At 40.1% G+C, this 11232-nt stretch overlaps 1 long non-coding RNA gene across 1 annotated transcript; it reads right to left on the bottom strand.

The window, feature by feature from the left end:
- Nucleotides 1–2568: 2568 nt before the first annotated feature.
- LOC131101338 (uncharacterized) lies at nucleotides 2569–5620 on the bottom strand. The gene is made up of 3 exons (XR_009119188.1): nucleotides 5471–5620; nucleotides 5329–5393; nucleotides 2569–3843 (listed from the first exon to the last, which is right to left on the bottom strand). It is a non-coding gene; the product is annotated as an uncharacterized LOC131101338 (long non-coding RNA).
- Between the last annotated feature and the right edge of the window lie 5612 nt (nucleotides 5621–11232).

The following is an 11232-nucleotide window of genomic DNA, read 5'->3' as shown; positions in this document are numbered from 1 at the left end:
GCTATGATTAGTTTTCAGCATTGCGCCACGCAGGATAATGAAATGCGCATTGACCTCAAACCTCCAAGATCATAAATAGTCATCCCAGAACATCCGGATTCAACTTTATAAACTTCCACACACAGCCTGAAGGACAAGACAATAGATTAAGAGAAATTTTTGATGAATATATCGATGGTCATAAATTTTTGCAAGGGTAATATTATTCCAACTGTTGGCCATGGACAGTTGTGAAGACAGAAAGTGTACAGCACAGTCCCAGAATTTTCAACCCACCTCAAATGAACAGTAGGGAAAGTGATGCAACAAGAGAATCTGCCAAGACCAGGTTTGTTTGTCAACTTGCTGGCACCGATGTGTGCATCGTGAATTCAACTAAAAATATCTAAAATAAAAGAACATGATACAAGAAGCCGGGCTGTCAAATTGGCAGACAAACCAAGGCAACAGCATGTTCTCAGAGGCCGTGATGTCTTACCCTTATTATAAACATGTCTCAGTCTACAGGTCTTCCATCCTCATTAAATAGTCATGTTTTGGAACACTGACTTCACATATGAGATTGATTCACATGATTTGATGTGTGATGTCCGTTCGTCCGTCCATCCGTCCTCTATGCCGCTTATCCAGGAGCCTATCCCAGGGCCATATGGACATATCAGGTCTTATACCTGAATGCCACCAAAATTACCTCCAAAGTACACAGTACAGTTATCCCTCATTAATCCCGGATAAGACCTGACCATGATAAGTGAATCAAATATTCAATGTTAATAAATAGAATACTTTCACTTTCCATAACCTAAATATTCTGCTAATAAAGTTTTAGAATCGGAGAGTGAGAGATAGATACACAGCTGGAATGAACTTAGGAAAGCAGCTTTCATTGCAATAGGAAGTTGGCACACCACATCAGCTGGCAGCGTGGATGCTCCAGCATCCCAACTGAAACAAAAAGGGAAAAAAGGACAAATAGCAAATTGACAATTAAAAAAAGGCGCCACTCTTGGCAGAATGAGACAAAGAGTGGCGCAAATTGTTTGGCGTCGAGGCCTGATCGATGGGCTGTTGCAAATGCAAGGCTGTAAGAAACAAGGCACGTCTGAGGGGACGTGAGAGGAGGCGCTTTGAAGGAATTGGACGTAGGGCATCTGAATCTGAGTTGGTGTTCCTTTCTGTTTGTGGAAATGAATAAGTGACAGAGACACAGGGCAAAGATTTTCCTTGTGGCGTTCTTCTCTCTTCGTCTTGCTAATAAAGCCCACCTCCGAGCAGTTGCTAGGCTACATAGGTCCATTTCGTCTGTAGCAGGTGGCGAGTGACTTGATGTTGATGTTTGTTGTGTTTGTGTTTCAATATTGTGAGTCAAACATCGACGAGAGACGATAAACTCCATCACTGACTCATGCTGCTATCACTGTTCAACGTGTAGTCACGGTCATGGTGTTATTGGTTTCAGACTGGCTTATGGAGTTATATTAAGGAACATCACCTTGTTAGAGTTACAAACTTCAACACGTCTGAAAAGATGTAGGAGGAAGCAGAGCTTATTTAATCGCATCGAATATACTCAGTTATTGTGATAAGTCAATTTCAGCAATAGGATTCAATATTAAAAAATGTAATTGAAAAACCTGTTTAACACTTTCTATTTATGTTTATGACTGTTTTTTTACCATTCTTAGAGCCCTGTAGACATGAAATAACACCCCTATAATCATCTTTGCACTTTTATTATTCTTTGTTTACACCACATTGCACAGCTGGAACACGGAGACAACAAAATCACCGCAGGGACATAAGACCGGCTACCGCTTTAAGCATTGACATGCTATGGAGCTAACTAGCCAGCTTCCAGCTAATTTATTTTAAAATTAAGAAAGGGAGTGGGGCAAGACGTTTGTCCTTTGCAAGATAGTTTATAAGAAGTTTGTAAGAAACAAAAATTCACCACTTCCACACAGAAGAGGAGAATGTTGTTTTCATAATGTCATGTCAGACATGCCCTGGATGACTGCATGTTGTGTATGCTAGGATAATGTAATACAAGGCAATATCTCTTCAATTTAACATTACTGATGGCTAGTGACCAGAACACTACATATGACTTGTGACTAATCGGTCATAGTCACCAACCGTCATTATTTATCAAAAACTGTGATAGAGGGAGGGACGGCTGTACATTCCTCTGTTGTTGAAATTAATAACCCAACATCCAGTCTTGTGGAAAGGCTGAAAATATTTTAAACAGGCATAAATTGGAGGTTCTCTCATTAGTTGGAGCAGAAAAGAAGAAACCACCCAAGGGACCAGAAGGTCTACGAGAGAAATCTATAATTTGGTTTTGAGGTGGGCGCATACTGTTACTTTGTGGATGACTCACTCAATGAATCAATAGTTCTGTCCATAAACATGACAGAAACACAAAATGAGCTCAGAGAACATCTGAACATCTGACACAGACCTTAGGTGATGCCCAAGGTCTATTCCAAAAGTTACATTCAACAAAAGTAACTGAAACAAAGTTGGATACAAGCAGTTGGAGTTTCACTGCACCAATTACCATAATGTCTTTGAGGGAATTAGTTGTTGCGCGTTATCACTTTGTCAAGAGCATCTTGCCAAGTTTTGAACATTTTGGCTTCCATGGCTGATGTGTTGGATCAAGTTTACTCCAGTTCTGTACTAGGAATGCTATCTTTTAAATGAATAGCAGCAAGAGACTAAGCGGCAGTAACCCACCTCCCCCACAGTTGCGTGACAAGATAACAATTGGCTTTATGATACTTTTCAGTGATACTGCAGTGTAGGTGTTTCTCAAAAGCAATTTATCCAAATAGGTTTTCCTGAAAATATTTTTTTGCACACTGGTTCTGTTCTATATCTGAACATGCAGTCAGTTCACTGAGCTCATCTCTTCATTTATTCATTGGGTTTGCCTGCTGCAAACCCTTCCTAGCAATCTGTGAAGGAATACCTTGGAATTCCTCCTCATTGACATGCACTTGTCTTTTAAACCAACACTGATTCCCCCATTTTTGTTCCTTGCGCAAATTGCTTTTATTCTGCACTTTCTGGGTCTCCCCCTTTTAATCACGTATTTAATCTCACTCCCCACCCACCAGCAATTTAAAACCCACCAGAAGTCCACTGACTTTGTTCCAATTTGCTCATATACGGTCCCATTTTGAACTGTACCTATGGAAGAGTCATTCTAATCCTTTGGGAGACCGCCATTATTTCCAACACCTAGCTACAGCCTCTATCTCATTAAAAGATTCTGTTGTGCTAATTGTTAGACCACCCATAGTCCTCTAACAGCTTGAAGCTTGGCAAGACTGTTATGTGAGATGACATAGATATAGATATTTTTAGGCCCATTGCTTTCCTGATTACATTCTCAAATATTTACTCCGAAAGTGCGTTTTTGAGGTAATTCAAACATGCTACCATCATTTCTGCGAAACCCTGCAGATGGGGACTCAACCCTCCATTGAATCTTATTTATATTTCAATTCAACTGCATTAAATTGCAATATGCAACTGCCCGTGTGTAATACAATTCTATTTATGAGATTCAACTATTTCTGGAAAAGTCATGCTAAATTTAAGTCTCACATGTGCTGCACAAATGTTATTTGTCCCTGTGTCAATCTTGATGGATGCCCCTCATAAGACAAGCACAATCAAGGATCATCCCTCATCTCTACTTCCACTCCATAGCCTTCGTCTCCATCTTTGTATTCCCTCAGCTCCACACTTGTTGTTTTTCCCACCCTCTTCTTCCTGCAGCTGAGATATGGAGGTGTCACAGTGAACCTCATGTGTAGACATGCTGGTTAGCTTAAGTGAGAAGGAGGAATAAAGCATGGCAAGTTTATTTATAGAGCACAATTCGTATACAAGGTAAGAAAAAGGGTAACATTATTTCATAAAACAGAATTCTAAAATTATTACCAAAATGTTCATACAATCACTCAACAGAGCAAAAAATAGTTAAAAAGCAAAGAGTGCAGATGCAATAGTTTCAGTTGTGATAAGGACAGATGAATAGAAGCGTTTTCAACGTTGCCAAAGTTGAGGATTGTTGCACATTTCCTGGAAGATGTTCTCGATTTTGGCAGCATAAAACTGAAATGCAGCCTCACCGCTTTGAGTCCAGACTCTGACTACCTGCAGGAGACCATTCCCTGAACTTCTCATAGCCCGAGACGATTCATGTGGCTTTAACATGTCCTAGAGTGTTCTAGGGTGCTAGACCATGAAAAGACTTGTACATGAGCAGAGCTGTTTTAAAGTCAGTTGTCTGAGCAACAGGAAAGCCAGTGCAGAAATCGAAGCCCTGGACTAATATGGCCGTATTTCCTGGTTCTAGTCAAGACTGGATCAGCAGCTTTGTGGATCTACTGTAGCTGTTTTGCAGCTGGTTTAGGGAACCTAGTACAGAACTAGCCTGCTGGGGGCAAGCGCATGGATTAGTCTCATTATATCGGTCTTAGTATTCCTTCAATTTTGGCAATAGGTGGTAAAAAACCTGCAGATGTTAATGATTTAATGATAATGGTCAGTAATCAATGAGTAGTTCCTAATCGTTTTCATGACTATGACAAGGCAATTGTGATGTGCAGAGAGGTTTATGGTTGGTGAGCCACTAACTCTTTTGCATTTTTTTTATATTAATACAGGTTGTTCGTTAAGAGGATAAGCAAAAATTGAGGTTGATAATACACTTTGATTACATAAATGTTTTCAGATACCTTTATTCCCCTTTATTTGTATTTGAGCCTTTCAGTCTCCAGGAGAAGTTGTGATACTTTGTTGTAAATGCCCTATCACTTGTTGGTGAGCTTGGGTATATAATCCATCATTCATGCCTTAGTGCAAAGTTCCTAGCTCGCCATATAAACATGGCCTATGTAAAATAGGTTCAGTGTGAATCAATGTGCACATAAAACATAATCAATATATATTACAAGTCATATCATAATCATAACTTCAGTATTGTACAATATATGTTCACAAAGTCTAATCATCTTGTAATAAATCATCATATGAAATTATTCATTGTAATAACCAAAAGTAATATTGCAATAAATAACAGTGCATGGCAGAAAGTTACTAGGAATAATCAGCATGAGCATCCAAGTGTATTAAGTGAAATGGCACCAAATATTGTTCAAAAGATGGGCTTTACAATGCCTCAGACCACATTAAGTTTGTCATATAATTGAACCAGTAGTTTCGTTCCATGGAACATTCAGAGAGAACAGGATTGATATTAAAAGCTAACGATGCTAATGCTGTTAGTAATTGGATGCAAACACTCACCAATTCCGCAGTTCTATCAAAAGCACCTGCTCCTTCCAATGCGGCGTCGCGCCGGTGGACGGCCCCTATACTCCGACAACGAATGCATTACTTTTCAGAATTTGAGATAGTGAAATAACGACGACGGACAACTTCGACATACCTGCAGCAACTTTCCCTCACGGCCATCGGTGTGGAATCCGCTACCGACAATACAGCGCACTGATTGGTGGCGCACTGTCATGTGACATCGTGACCTCATGACATACCTGCAGCAACTTTCCCCAAACTTGTCCCTTAAGGCCATCCGTGTCTAATGCCTTCCGCACAGAATGGTGGTGTGTCGTCACGTGACCAGGTGGCGCACCACCACGTGACCTGGTGGCATAGCAACGCCTTGACATCACGCACAGGCAATTTAATCAAATAATAACAACAACAACAATAACAATAAAAATAGTTTTTTTTCTATCTGGGTTACAATTGTACTGTATTATAGCAACATGCTGACTAACAAACTGTCATGCGCCATGAGCCAACTCGGGGTGCAGTAGTAGGTTTCTAACCTCTTTTTGATTAGGAAATCTGCAAATTCAGTGTTTTTTTACTGAAACAATGGCAGTAAGGACTTGAATCATACAGAAAATCAATTTATAATAAAGTTCAATGGACAAATATTTATATTTACTTATTTGTTTTGGTATTTTTCATCTTGGCACCTACTTTCCCTGACAGCATGACACTGCATGGCACAGTGTGTTCTCATGTGTTCAAACCAGACTACCAACCTTCCTGACACATAAAACATATTGGCCATTCTGCACACACAGAAAATTCAAATATTTATTTATTTTGCCACAAAAAACTGAATCCCAGCACTTTGGCTCGAGGTGAAAAATATGATTTCCAAATAAAATAAGCTTAAACAATTACCATGCATCTACAAGTGTGATGATAACCATAGAACCAGAAATGGCACTCACAGCAACATGGGCATGTGTCCTGTTGCTGAGAGTAATTCATTTAAATAAGCATAAACTGTTTTCCTTGCTTTCTGATCTTATTAAATATTTCAAAAACATGTTTTAACACATTTATACAGTGTTGGGGATTATGTATGAATGTATTCATACAAAGTGCCTGTGGACCAGAGCAGAGAAGAGGGGGTGCTTGATAATCCAAAGTCTTTTATTTTCTTCCCAAAATGTTAAAAGGGCATCATCACCTCCATTATGCGGGGGGAATCTAATCTCCTACCAAAAAGTAAAAGGCTCTCACAAAGTTTTGTCGAAAAGACCAAAGTGAGCCACTTCAAAGATTGAGATCAACTGGCAAAATAGGAGCAGAAAATCCAACTTTGCAGCCATCACATAACAAAGAAAGGATTTTGGCACACACGTATGCAGTACCTGTCACAAGTTTGGATATTAACGTTTCTAACAATGACAAACTATCTTTATTTATATTTAGGATAGGTATTTTATTCTAAAATATGAATATTTCATGAAATATTTGGAAGGCATACGTAGATGCATCATATGAGGAGGATGTTCTCGTCCGTATTTGCCCCGCTCTGTTGGCAGCTCTGCCGCTACAGGTTCAAGGCTAACAACAGAAGTCGCTGATGAATCAAAATGAACAAACGCAAAGGCGACTTGCTCGTGTCAAACCCTGGCACGCTGATCTGTGTTGGGGTGAGAGGTGAGCGCTGCAGCATTTTCTGGTTCAGCAGAGCCATTTTGGGAACACAAAAAAAGGGGAACAAGAGGTGGACGTGGGGCCTTTTTACAGCCAATACGCACTTTTCAATCTCAAGCTCCTCTCTCTTTTCTGACATCTCATCATTAGACCTGCTGACCCTTTTTTTTTCCCCATCTCTGATGTCTTTCAAACAGCTTCCCCTCTATTGGCCTCAACATTGGGTGTGCACAATCTTATGAGAGCCAACAGAAGGTTTTATTTGTTTTGAACATACAGTATTTTACAGCATGCGCACAATTCAATAGATTCGAAAATGAGTAAAGAGAAGAGACATTTTTAATGCTTCACGTGCCAAATACATTCATTGCAATACTTGGCTGCGACCGGCAGAGGCACTGTTGCTTTCGTCTTTAGTTTGCAGTCTACTGTACAGAAGACAGCTTTGGCAGATTCTGCTACATCTAGGTAGATTTCCGCAACATTAGCATAGATTCAATTTAAAAATAAGATTTAGTATAACAAAAAAAATTTAAAAAAGTTAGTTTCATTGCAGCTTTGGGGTAAGATTACTTAAAAAAAACTAATTATTTACGCTTCTGATCGAAAACAAGAAAGCAGTTTCCATTTTTTGTCAACCATAAAAGTGACAGCGTAAAAGGCGCATCACTGCCAAGCCAATATTTTGCTGTCATCCAAACGGCATCCAAATGTAATCCTCGCCTTATTATTTTTTATTTGAATGTCAGTGATGCAGCACACAGCGTTGTGTAAGCACGCACGCACATCGTTATTTATGAGCTTTCTCTTCCGCCGTGTCATCCACACACACACACCCAAACACTGACTCACAAGTGTGTACACATAGAGCTAATCAGTCCCACAAACGTGTGCACAAGTGGCTGCCGGATGGCGCCACAGAGCAAATTGGCATCAGTGAGGATAATCAATCAATAATCTGGCATCTCCGTTTTTGCACACATTTCCTTTCTATGGTTTGCCCTCAAGTGTCTTAAATATTTGACAGTGTGACATCAAATGCATTCATGAATATCAATGAGGCAGATCTCAGTCCCCCTCTGATGTCACACATATCAATATATAGACACACACACACAGACACACACACATACGTAGTTGAAAAACAGCCATCCAGCATGGAGAAAGCAGCATGAGTAAGAAGTCACTGATCTCCAAAGCACAAGTTTGCTTGTTTATTGTACAGTCAAGCTTACTTTTTGTAAAACTTTATTTGGAATGCGTGGTCAGTTGCTTGTCGTTGACTTGATGGATCTTCTGGCAGTTAGCAAAAGTGTTTTAAAAGTGCTGTGATAACCATAGAACAGAAAATGGAACTTACTGCGGTGTCAATTTCATACCTTAGCAGCAGGGAATGTGACCTGATGCTGCCTTCGAACAGACACTTAACCGATTGCTTTCTTCCTGTTCCTGGAACACCTTCCTGTTCCGTTTCCATCATGTCTGTCATCAGGGGCACTTTGAAGGGCGGGAGAAGGTAGGACAATTCCAATTCCAAGAACCCAGAGACTGACAAGAAAGAGCGAAATGTGAGAGAAGAAAGGCAAAGGCTAAGGTTTTCAATATGGAACTCGCTGTTTTTGTAGCCCCTGTCTGTCGTCATCACTTGGCTTTAATTTGACTTTATTTTAGTTTTATTTATTTTTGTTAATTTGTGTACCTTCAACTTGCTTGGAATGTGTCAATGAATAAAAAACAGTATATTGATAAATGAATGTACTGTATTTAATGTAAACAACTATACTATAGCTTGAGCATCACAGCAACTCCTGTGTAGCACAATCAAGGTTTTAAAGTGTATGTAGAGGTAGATAAAGCTGCTGGATGTCATGGACCACTCATGACACACTCTTGTGGCGCCAATAGAAAAACTACATCAGGAGGTTGCCTACAGCCACAGCTATGAATGCCCAGTTGCTAAAGGTTATTTGCTTTGATACACCATGCACCCATCAACTATAGGAGATTCGGCAGTTAAATGGGGCATCAATTGGAGCATTCATGGAATACATGGAATACAAGTCACGTGTGCTAAGTACGTATTGTGTCCTGCTTCCAGAGGAGAACAATCTGGATGCATGGTGTGAATGACCAAACTCTTCTAACATTCATATTTAGATGCTTTTGGGGTGATTTTGATAGGGGCATCTTACCTCCCAAGCCCTTGTGGTGCTTCTTTCAGGCTCCAGGAAGCAGCAAGCAACAAGACAAGTTCATTTATCTGAGTCTGTGGGAAAAGCAAATCACCCTTGTAAAACACTGAGAAGTGCACTTTAGGAAACCTGTCCCAGAAACAGGGCCATGTCCAAGGATAGACCTGCTACATCAAATCACACTCCTCCCCACTGCACATCACCTCAATAACAATGTTTGTGTGAACCTTCTGCATGATATGTTTTTGTGTTAGCGCCGAGCTGAGAAGCAGCATTGAAGTCCAATTGAAGTCCACTTTTGTTCAGATTGAATAGTGCGCTTTATAAATTGATCTTTGCTCCAATGTCATTGTATCCACCTGTTCTTCTATCACAATCTGTGTTTCAACCTTGGACTAAATGCACTTTGCTACATTGATTTTCACTTGTATCTTGTATGGTGATTTGCTACTTTTCAAAGCACTTTATTACATGTATACTGATGAAGGAGCGCTTGCACAAGGATACTTTGATACGGTCACAAGGGGACTGAGGATCAAACCATCAACCTTCAGGCTGGCAGTTGACCATATTATAACCATTCATCCGTTCATTCATTCTACCGCTTATCCTCACGAGGGTCGTGGGGGTCGCCTGATCGCCAGCCAATCACAGGGCACATATAGACAAACAACCATTCACACTCACATTCATACCTATGGACAATTTTGGAGAATTTGGACAACCTAGCATGTTTTTGGAATGTGGGAGGAAACCGGAGTACCCGGAGAAAACCCATGCAAGCATGGGAGAACATGCAAACTCCACACAGAGATGGCCGTGGGTGGAATTGAACTGGGGTCTCCTAGCTGTGAGGCCTGCGCAGTAACCACTTGAGTGCCATGCAGCCCACATTATAACCATTCCATCCAAAATATTTGTTGGTCTTTATTAGGGGAGTTTAAACTTTTTTTCGAGGGCCGCATACTTCATAGGATGAAATCATAGGATGTTTTTCTAAAAATTCCAACTTACTAAACTCCAACTTCCAATTATGACATATTTCCTTTATGTATTATGTATTCCTTAATGTATTTTCCTCTTAATATTATGGCCCTGTTAAGTTTTGGTCTTTACCCCCACCCCCCCATTTTAGTTTTTATTTTTGTAATTACATTTTCTTCTACAATTGTATTTTCACAATGTGCAGAGGGCCAATAAACTGCAGCTGCAGTGCCCCCGGGCCACGCTTTGGAGAGCCCTAAACCAGGCTAGTGTCCAAGAATAACAGTAACGGTAGCAATTATGTATGAGGATGGGGATTTAATTAAAATCATATTGATATCCATAAATTAAATCGATCGACAGTGTATCACACATTGTAAGGGAATCCAAGGACATATGATTAATTCATCATTTTCATCAGAATTTCTCTGAATGTTCTGAACTCCTATGTCCATGTAATTTTGCATATTGAGTAAAAATAATGCTGCCCAGAGGGAGTGGTCTTCTTCGGACAGCAAATGAGTGCACTCCAATTGGTCTCGACAATCAGCATAATTCTTGATTGATACAAAGATGATAATTCATGATGAATCAATTAAAAGGCTCACCCATCATACTTTGTGTCTTAACGTGGTATTCAACTCATTCAATGACAGAAATAAAAATCTGTTGTCATCAGAGTGATGCGTAACACAACATCTCACAGTGCAGCGGTGAAATAGTGATTATTCAACAGTGCAGTGTCATTTTTTGCCAGAGGACCTCTCTCATACATAATGCATCCAAATCATTGCATCCCCCCCACCCCCCACCCTTCTCCATTCTGGGCTACAATGCATATTTCATCAAGTCAGTGAAATATTAAGCACTCTTATGATTTGATATTCTCTTCCAAAGAGGATTTCAGTTTATATATTTCGCTCCACATCATTTGGGTCCCTCCTGTGGGACCAAACTTTCGGGTATGTGTCTATTTGGTGTTTGTTTACTGCAGAGGTGTTTGATTAGTTAATGCTGGCGTAATGATCAATGAGGTGAGCGATCGATGAGA

This window comes from Doryrhamphus excisus, chromosome 14, assembly GCF_030265055.1.
Source record: "Doryrhamphus excisus isolate RoL2022-K1 chromosome 14, RoL_Dexc_1.0, whole genome shotgun sequence".
Classification (NCBI taxonomy): Eukaryota; Metazoa; Chordata; class Actinopteri; order Syngnathiformes; family Syngnathidae; genus Doryrhamphus; species Doryrhamphus excisus.
The sequence above is the reverse complement of the archived record's forward strand: the minus strand, read 5'-3'. Positions and strand labels throughout refer to the sequence as shown.